Here is a 10385-nt window from a genome sequence, read left to right on the forward strand (position 1 = left end):
ACAACGACCAGGATGGTGGTATTCCCCTGAGAGAGGGGAAGGTCTGTCACAAAATCCACCGAGAGGTGGGACCATGGTCGTTGTGGAACGGGCAGGGGTTGTAACTTATCCCTGGGCAGATGTCGGGGCGCCTTAAACTGGGCGCACACCGAGCAGGAGGAGACATAAACCCTCACATCCCTAGCCAAAGTGGGCCACCAGTATTTAGTGCTAAGGCAATGCACTGTCCGGCCAATACCCGGATGTCCAGAGGAGGGTGACGTGTGAGCCCAGTAAATGAGTCGATCCCGAATCTCGAGCGGAACGTACTTCCGACCCTCAGGACACTGTGGAGGGCTGGGGTCGGTACGCAACGCTCGCTCGATTTCGGCATCGACCTCCCACACCACCGGTGCCACAAGGCAAGACTCCGGTAGTATGGGAGTGGGCTCAACGGACCTCTCCTCCGTGTCATACCGCCGGGACAGCGCATCTGCCTTACTATTCTGGGACCCAGGGATGTACGTGATTTTAAATACGAACCTGGTGAGAAACATACTCCATCGAGCCTGGCGAGGGTTCAGTCTCCTCGCTGCCCGGATGTACTCCAGGTTCCGATGGTCAGTCAAAATGAGGAAAGGGTGTTGAGCCCCCCTCAAGCCAATGCCTCCACACCTTAAGGGCTTGAACTACAGCTAACAGCTCCCTGTCCCCAACGTCATAGTTACGCTCCGCCGGGCTGAGCTTTTTTGAGTAAAAAGCACAGGGGCGGAGTTTAGGTGGCGTGCCGGACCGTTGAGAGAGAACGGCCCCTATACCAGCCTCAGACGCGTCTACCTCAACCTGAAAGGGTAATGCGGGATCCGGATGCGCCAGCACCGGAGCCGACGTAAACAGGTCCTTCAGTCTCCTAAAGGCCCTGTCCGCATCAGCTGACCACTGCAGGCGCACCGGACCCCCTTTCAGAAGGGACGTGATGGGAGCTGCCACCTGTCCAAAACCCCGGATAAACCTCCGGTAGTAATTCGCAAAGCCCAAGAACTGCTGCACCTCTTTTACAGTGGTTGGAGTTTGCCAATTATGCACAGCGGACACACGATGCACCTCCATTCTCACCCCTGACGCGGACAACCGATAACCCAAAAAGGAGACCGACTCCTGGAAAAACAGACATTTCTCTGCCTTGACATATAGGTCGTGCTCCAACAGCCTCCTCAATACACGACGCACCAGGGTTATATGCTCGGCTCGGGTAGACGAGTACACCAGAATGTCATCAATGGACACGACCACCCCTTGTCCCTGCATATCCCGGAAAATGTCATCTACGAAGGATTGGAAGACTGATGGAGCATTCATCAACCCATATGGCATGACGAGATATTCGAAATGACATGACGTGGTACTAAACGCTGTCTTCCATTCGTCGCCCTCCCTAATGCGCACCAAGTTATACGCGCTCCTGAGATCCAATTTTGTGAAAAACCGCGCTCCATGCAATGACTCTGTCATGGTCGCAATCAGAGGGAGTGGATAACTGTATTTCACAGTAATCTGATTGAGACCACGGTAATCAATGCACGGGCGCAACCCTCCATCTTTCTTCTTCACAAAAAATAAACTCGAGGAGGCGGGAGAAGTGGAGGGCCGAATGTATCCCTGTCTCAAAGATTCGTCTATGTAAGTCTCCATAGCTTTTCTCTCCTCTTGAGACAAAGGATACACGTGGCTCCGTGGGAGCGCTGCTCCTGCCTGGAGATCAATCGCACAATCCCCCTGTCTATGAGGAGGCAACTGCGTCGCCCTAGTTTTACTAAACACGAGAGCTAAATCCCCATATTCAGGCAGAATGTGCAGTGCGGGCACTTGGTTTGGACTCTCCACCGAAGTTGCCCCCACGGAAACACCCAGATATCGCCCCTCGCACTGAGCAGACGATCCATCGAGAGCCCTCTGTTGCCACGAAATAGCAGGGTTATGGGTGCTTAACCAGGGAATTCCCAACACCACTGGGTACGCAGGAGAGTCGATCAGATACAGCTGTATAGTCTCTTCATGACCCCCCTGCGCACACATCCTAAGTGGTGCTGTGATCTCCCTAATCAACCCCGACCCCAACGGGCGGCTATCTAAGGCATGAACGGGAAAAGGTTTGTCAACAGGTAGGAGAGGGATCCCTAAATCTAAACAAAACTTCCGATCAACAAAATTCCCAGCTGCGCCTGAATCTACTAGCGCCTTATGCCGGGATATGAGGTGCAACCTGTGGAAAACACACAGGTATACAAAAGTGCGCAACAGAAAGCTCTGGGTAAGTGGGACGTCTACTCACCTGGGAGGCCCCCCCAGTGCGTGGCCTGTTGTCTTCTCCCCCGCAGAACCCTCCCCAGCACCTGGCCGCAGTGTGCCCTCCACGACCGCACTTGGTGCAGGAGACAGGCCCCCTCGGGCTCCTCCTCCTCCTTTCTCTAGCGCCGGCACCCCCGAGCTCCATAGGGCTCGGCTCGGAGGTGCCGGAGGGCGGAATGGACGGACCCCCCTCGGGACGTCCACGGGTGGCCAGCAGGGTGTCCAGACGGATGGACATATCGACCAACTGGTCGAAGGTGAGATGGGTATCCCTGCAGGCCAACTCACGTTGAACGTCCTCCCGTAGGCTACATCGAAAATGGTCGATGAGGGCCCGTTCATTCCACCCTGCGTCCGCCGCTAGAGTCCGGAACTCTAGAGCAAACGCCTGTGCGCTCCTCCTCCCCTGTCTCAGGTGGACTAGACGCTCCCCCGCCGCTTTGCCCTCAGGTGGATGGTCGAACACGGCCTTGAAGCGGCGGGAGAACTCGGCGTAGGAGATGGTGTTGGCGTCCATCTTCCTCCACTCGGCGTTAGCCCACTCCAACGCCTTGCCTGTGAGACAGGAGATGAGGGCGGAAACGCTCTCGTGTCCCGAGGGCACCGGGTGTACAGTGGCCAGGTAGAGCTCCACCTGCAGGAGGAACCCCTGACACCCGGCAGCTGTTCCGTCATACGCCCTCGGGAGCGAGAGCCGAATCCCCCTGGGTTCCGGACCTGGGACTGGTGGACCGGCCGATGGAGTTGGCAGGGTAGGTGGAGGTGTGGGTACCCCGCTGGCCTCCCATCGGTGCAGGGTGTTGATGACGTCCTGTAGAGCGGTCCCCAGTTGTCGTATCTGGTCATCTTGGCCGCGAACATGCTCCTCGAGCGACTCAGGCGTAACTGCAGATCCTGCTGATTCCATTTTGGTGTGTGATTCTGTCAAGGGGTGCTGAAGGTGGGTGTGGTGCATGAATCAAGCGCAGGACGCAGAAGCTCAGTCCAAAATACTTTAGTGCAATATTCACGTAGAAAATAAGCACAATAAGCCCGAAGGCGAAATAACGGCGCACACAGGCATCAAACAAACGACGCACTAACATGTGCGAAAAACCTCTCCAAAACACTGGAGGGAAGTACGTAGCTCCAACACGAAACAGAAGAGCAATCACACACAAAGACAAACACACACAACGAGAACTAAATAGGACACTAACGAGGACTAACAAGACACAGGTGTACAACATCAAGACAAAACCAAACGAACATGAAACATAGATCGGTGGCAGCTAGTACTCCGGGGACGACGACCGCCGAAGCCTGCCCGAACCAGGAGGAGGAGCAGCCTCGGCCGAAACCGTGACAAAGGGACTCTTAACCCTGACGTCATCAACATGATGAAAGTGCTTGAATAATAGAGAGAGGAGAAGCAGAAACGACCATAAAAATGAATCCAAACTCCAAAAGTAGGAAGAAAACGAGATGTCTGGAAACTAAGGGTGGAGTGAGGTTCAGGAGGATGGAACTTGAAGAAGAAGATGATGATGATGATCAGAGTGATTGAGAGGAGATCATGGGTGGATCTGACTCTGTGATCAGAAGGAAGTTGGCAAGAGAGGAAAGAAGGGGTGATGGAAGTTGAAGGAAGAAGAAGGATACTAGAGATTCGATCTCTGATGAAAGTGAAGATGGAGAAAGCGATGCAGATTTGGAGATTAAAGGTGCTTTATGTTCAGTAGGATTTTATCCTACAATGACTAGCACAGAATAAATAGAAAGAGATATAGACTGATGTGTATCATGCCTGGATAAGGGGAATAATTTAGAAGAAGTAAGAACTGGAAGAACAACTCAAGAAGCTGAAGATACAGAAGAGAAGAAAAAACTGCTGAGAAAAGGATCCCAAGAATTGGAGAAGAATAAAACATTGAGGAAAGGAAAGAGGGAACAAGTAAGAAGATGATGCAAGATGATATTTCGAGGACAGAACCTAGAATATAAGCCTTTGAAGAATACTTCAAATGTCAGACATACTTGAGAAGCTGTCTACTCTTCAAGATGGAGCATATCCTTGGATTTCAAAAAATTGGAAGAAATTATGGTGGGAACATAGTCTGCCATAGGAGACATTAAGAGACTTTTGGCTAATCTCCTTGGGATTCCAGATATGGAAGAAATATTTCAGAGAGCTGGACTTAATAGATATGTGGGGACTGAAGTGAATGACCATGAATTGTTGGCTGCAAGTAGAAATCAGCTGTGGAGAGCACTGAAAGATATGTTTCCAACAAATGTGCATTCTGACAACATTCTGATTGACCCACTAGGACAAAAAGAAAATCTGAGAGCCTATGTGTCAAGAGTTCATCAAGTGTGGAGAAATATTGCTGGAAATGATCCAGATGTGAGTCAAATTGAGAAGTCAATTTTGAGAGCTAAACTGCAGATGGGACTGCCCTCACAAGTAAGGAGCAAACTGGCAGAGGTGGTTGGACTTGGAAGCATGACAAAAGGTGTCTATAGAGATCATATAGCCCATCAAGTGGATCTGTACAGGAAAAAGGAACACAACAAGAAAGAACAGGACCAAGAAACTCTCAGAAAACTCAATGAAATACAACTGGTGGAGAATAAGAAGGAGAAAGAAAAGCTTTGGTTATGAAGAATCAGTGTGCACCAAATCAACAATCACTGCCACAGCTTCAACTGAACAAGGTCAAATGCAATTGTACCAGCCACAACTAGTGGTACAAGTTGTTTCATATCCATAGACAGTTTCTGGAAAGACAAAGAATTGGAGAGGAAGAGGACGAGAAGGCTTAGAAAGAGGAAGAGGAGGAAGATTTAAGCCATACTTCCAGCAATCTTGAGAAGTGTGTTATGATTGTGGACAGGTTGGTGACTTTGCCTGTGAGTGTAATGGGCCAGAAGGAAACACAAGAGGGAATTTCAGAGGAAGATACAGGAGCAAGTGAAGATCATCTGGAGGACAGGTGAACCCTTATAGGGGCAAGGAGCAAGGATTCTAGGGGTGCCTAGAAGATCCGAAAGGGGGGTGTCAGCTGGTAGCACCAGTTAGGGGAAAAATATCCAACAATTGAGGTGAAAATAAACAACGGACCATTGGAAGTGATGGATATCGGAACTGATTTTATCTGTGTTCAGCCTGAAGAGGTTACACATCTCACTATGTCAAATCAACTAATTAGGACAGGGATTTGAGGGAGTGAAACAGTTGATTACTCTTAAGAAACCAATTGAGCTCTGCTATGAAAATTAGAAAATTACAATACCCATACTGGTATCAGAACATACTCCTATTGCATTGTTGGGAAGAGATGCATTGTGGAAGTTGAACTGTACAATAAGATGTACACCAGACGGCTGTCTGGTAGAAGTGCCAAAGGAAAAGGTTTACCAATGGTTGATGATGACAGAGATGGATTTGTCTATAGTATTCGGGATTGGAAATCTCAGTGAAGATTTTTTGAAGCAGGCTAAGATATGGAAGAAATTTAAGGGGGAAAATATGCCAGATGCGAGGCTTCTGGAATATCCATTTCAACTCAGCTGAAGTATTTGAAGAATGCTGCCTGATTGAACTCAGAGGAATGGTTGAGTCATCAACTAAAGAAAGTTCAACTCAGCTTATGTTGAATAATTTAGGACCACAAGGAGCAGCTATGAAGATAAACATAGATGATTATCTGGATAAAGAATTGGAGATTGAGAAGAGTGTGCCACATGTAACCTAGTTGGTTTCTGAAGGCTATGAGCAGAAGCAAATAGGAGAAATGATGACAGAAGCAGAGAAAGCTGTTTTTGTACAGATGGAAGAGAATTGGGGGATTTGGAGGAGTGAAGATCAGCGATTTCTGAAAATGATGATTTTGGCTCAAGGACAAGGAGAGTCATAAGCTGTACGGATGACACATGAATCTATTTGCAGTGTGAAGATGGATTGAGAATCTATGGAAGAGGAGATGTTGCAAAAAGTTCAAGAATGTTTGTGATATCAAAATAGTACTGATATTGGATTTGTGAAATCAGCCCAATTGAGGTGAAAGTTGAACTTCGACGAGGAGGCAGACCTCCTTGGAAGAATCAGTATCCATTGAAAGAAGTTGAAGCAATCCAAGGGATTGAACCAGAAATTGAAGGACTTTCAAAAGCAGGTGTTTTGAAGACAAGAGAAAAAATCCTTAGAGTAGGAATCAATTGTTGTTTTGGGAGAAACCATGAGGGGTTGATAGTAGCGCCTCTAGACCTATTAGGTCTGATGATTTAGGAAGGTAGGGGTTATCTAATGTTGCAAGGGGGGAGATTAGGAGAAATAGTATAAAGGAGTAGGGTTTTTGGGAATCATATTTGCTTGAATAGATTGACTATGTCATAGGAAGGTGGACAATCTGTCTGAAAAGTAATGTTTAAAAGGGGTGACTGTTATTCTTGGTTACATTCCTACACCAAGAGGGGAATAAGATGTGAAACTAAGCTAAAAGATACTCAATCGTTTGCCAAGTTTTTGTGTAAAGAAGTCATAAGCAGGTGGGGACTTCCCGATCAAATATCCTAAAATTAGTGGGAAAGGAATTTGTGGATAAATCAGTGAAATGGTCTTTGAAAAAATTAGAGGGAAAGGAATTTGTCGATAAATCAGTGAAATGGTTTTTGAAAAGTTAGGAGAAAAGTCAGACTAAAAAGTTAAGAAAACTAGAATTGAAGGAACTCTAGGACAGTCAGCTCAGCTTCAATGTTAGTAGTACGAGAGAGAGAACAGTGGTGAAGGGAAATTTAGAGTTCAGTGGGAAGATAGATATGGCAGGAGTTTAGATCTATTAGGAGCAGTTGCATTGAAAGTATGCGTTGCTGAATGATAAGAGAAGAATGAAGATTGAGGGTGATTGTAGTCTCTATGTGTACAATTCCCAGCAGGGGGATCAAGGTGATTATAAATGTAATGTTTTATAATCCACAGTTTGAAAGTGAGGGATTAGAGTTGGGACTGAGAGTTAATGTAGTGACACTAGTGGTGATAGATGGAAATACAAGTAAAGAGTTCAAAGCTTTAGGGAAAATAGATGAATCAACAACAATGACATCAACACTTCAGCCTATTAAAACAACAGTGAGAAGCAATTCAACTCTTTCAACATTGACAGTTATTAAAGCTATAAATGTATCACATTTGATTACAAGGGAGCCAATCGCTCCAGCACCAATTTTAGAGGAAAATACTTTCATTAGGGTTAGGATGGGTGGTACAGCTCATCTTCCTTGTAGATGTGAGAGAAGGAATGTGTAGAGGTGACATTCCTCTCATGTGGAGAGATAATTATGGAGAAGAAGTGTTGTTATGAGGACAAGAAGTAGAAGCTGTTTCACCTAGTGAAAGGAAGTACAATAGTGAAAGGAAGTATATTTTGTACAACGATATGAAGTGGAAGAGGGTTATGAGTGATTGCTAACTTATTTTGAGTAATGTTAGAGGAAAGATTAGGGAGAATACTATCATGGAGGTACAGGATGAGTTGTTTGATTTTGATGGAAGACAATAAGATATATCTGATCAATACTGTTCGTTAGGGAAGAGAGAAACTAAATGGAAGGCATATGGATTTGATTCTTCTGTTTTGGAAATTAAAGATGGATGGGCAGGTAGGAATCTTTGGTTCAAGGAGTTACCTCATTCTGTAAGATCAGTGAGGAATCTTGAGGGTCCATGTCTGTTGAGAATTCCAGCACTAGGAACATGGGGTTGAATCTTAGAGAAGGTAGCTAAACCTCTATCAAGTATGTGTCAATCTTATGCTTTATTATGGCTGTTGTATCAGCAACAATCATTAAGAGATAAAATAATGTCGTTGAGGCAGCATTTGTTTAGGCCTAGATTTAAGTGTTATTGGTTAAATGAATTAACCTATGTGAATTTGTTAGATGGGAAGGAAAATCAGTTAACTGCGCATCATGAAGCATTGGAGGTGAGGGCTAAAAGCTGTTTTTGTGGAAATAAAACATACGATGGAAAGGGGATGTTTAGGGGAATATCAGATGGTGATGATTATATGATGACTTTGGGGTAAGCATGAACATAAGGTTAGTAATGAGAAATATAATGTAAATTTTGATGTTTCATTTAGTAAGAAGAGAAGGACTTTGATGGTGAGAGAAGTTTTGCATGGTAATATGACTATTGGGAATTTTAGAAACATCTGGGGTTTGTGGTGAGAAAGAATATATTCTTACCCTATGGATGGAAAGGATGTTGTTACATGTTGAAGTTGAAGCTTCCATATGAGGTTTTTTAAATTAAAAGAGGGGAAGCAAGGGGAAAGAGATAAATCTGATTCTGAAAGAGAGAAGTTTAATAGTCTGGAAGCCTACCATTGGAGGATAAGTCTAGGAGAGAAGTGGGGACTTTTTCCATGGTATGGTGTAACATTTTTGGAAGATAACATAGATAATATTACCTATATTTTGAAGGATTTTGCAAATGAAACGATAAGAGGGTTTAACCTTCTGTCAAGACTCAAAGGAGTATTGATGGATAGATATCAATTTTGAATTTTTCACATGTTTTTAAATATTATGGTGATTTTAGTATTTTGTGATGAATCAAAGGGGGGAAATGGAATGTGATTCATTTTATATATAATTTTATATATAATTTTTAGTTGATATTGATGTTTTAATTTGAATGTGTTTTTTGCAAAAGATACAGTTTGGTCTTTTCTTTTCTTCCAGAAGCATATGGGGGAATGTGTAGAGGGGATTCAAATACTCAAACATGGACAATATGAAGGGACAATATGAAGGGACTGGAGGAAGTGGAACAAGGAAGGTGTGGAAAGGTTCAGATTCCATCATCGACGTTGCATTGGAAGTCGACACTGCTGAGGAGATGAAGTGTAATGGACTACATTCCAGTGTCTGCAATGATATATAGACATATTTGCATGTGTAATACATAATTTGTGTCATATTCTTTCTGTATTAATTTTTGAAGAATTATATTAGCTGTTATTGGGTACATGTGGGGATCTCAGATGTTTTTGTTTATTTTGTGGATGCTTAGGGATATTGGGTCTAGGCAGGGATAGAGAGAATCCACAGGAGGGTCCGATGGGTCGACCAGCCTGAATGTGGACAAATTTGATTGTATTTTGTTTGCTGAGGCTTTTATGTGTATTCAAATTGCATCATAGTTTAAAATGCATTGATAAAGATGTATGAATTGATCTGGAGTACTTAAGTGGTTGCCTGGGGCAGAGGGGCCGTGAGAGAATTTTACTGTCTTGATTGATTGATGGATATTTGGAAAGAAAGCTGCCAGACAGGTTTTTCGCTCTCACACTCCATAAAGATTTGTTCATATTTCATAGAAATTTATTTACACTCCATAGAAAAATGTGTTTTTGGTTTATTGTTAAAGATACTCAATAAGAGAAAAACATTTATTTGTCATAATCCTATTCTTTTTGTTTTCGAGACTTAGTTAGTCTCGAAGGGGGGAAATATGTGGTATCTGGACAGTTTATGACTTTGCTAATGGTTGCAAATGGTCTTAGAGGATGTTGACTCAGCTTAAGGGGAGCATCTGGAGAGTAGTTCTATAGGGGCACCCTAAAGCAGAGGAAGTCTGTTAGGTGGAGTCCTGGGATAGGTCTGTAGGGGGAAAACACCCATATTATGTTACATAGAGCATAGGATATAAATACCACGGTTAAAACAAAGGACGGGGAGAATAACATATTTAGAGTTTGGGTCAGGTTATTCTCCAGATGTCTGCAGATGTCTGTAAATCTACGCTGGAATCCTTTGATATAATAAACCTTTATAATCAAAGTACAGTGTAAGCGGACTCCTTGTTCTCACAGCATAATTAGCATCGTTTTCTCGACACTACAAGTATCCTTCAAGGTTTCTTCACATTGAAACTGTGGGGGAACCCCTATAAATTCTTTGAAAAAACGTTTAATGGATCCTCGAAGAACCTTCTGGTGTTAATTTTTGAACTATTATTAATACTAATACTCATAACAATAACAACAATAATGCAATATTTTAGTTGTCAG

Source organism: Coregonus clupeaformis, chromosome 6 (assembly GCF_020615455.1).
Source record: "Coregonus clupeaformis isolate EN_2021a chromosome 6, ASM2061545v1, whole genome shotgun sequence".
Lineage (NCBI taxonomy): Eukaryota > Metazoa > Chordata > Actinopteri > Salmoniformes > Salmonidae > Coregonus > Coregonus clupeaformis.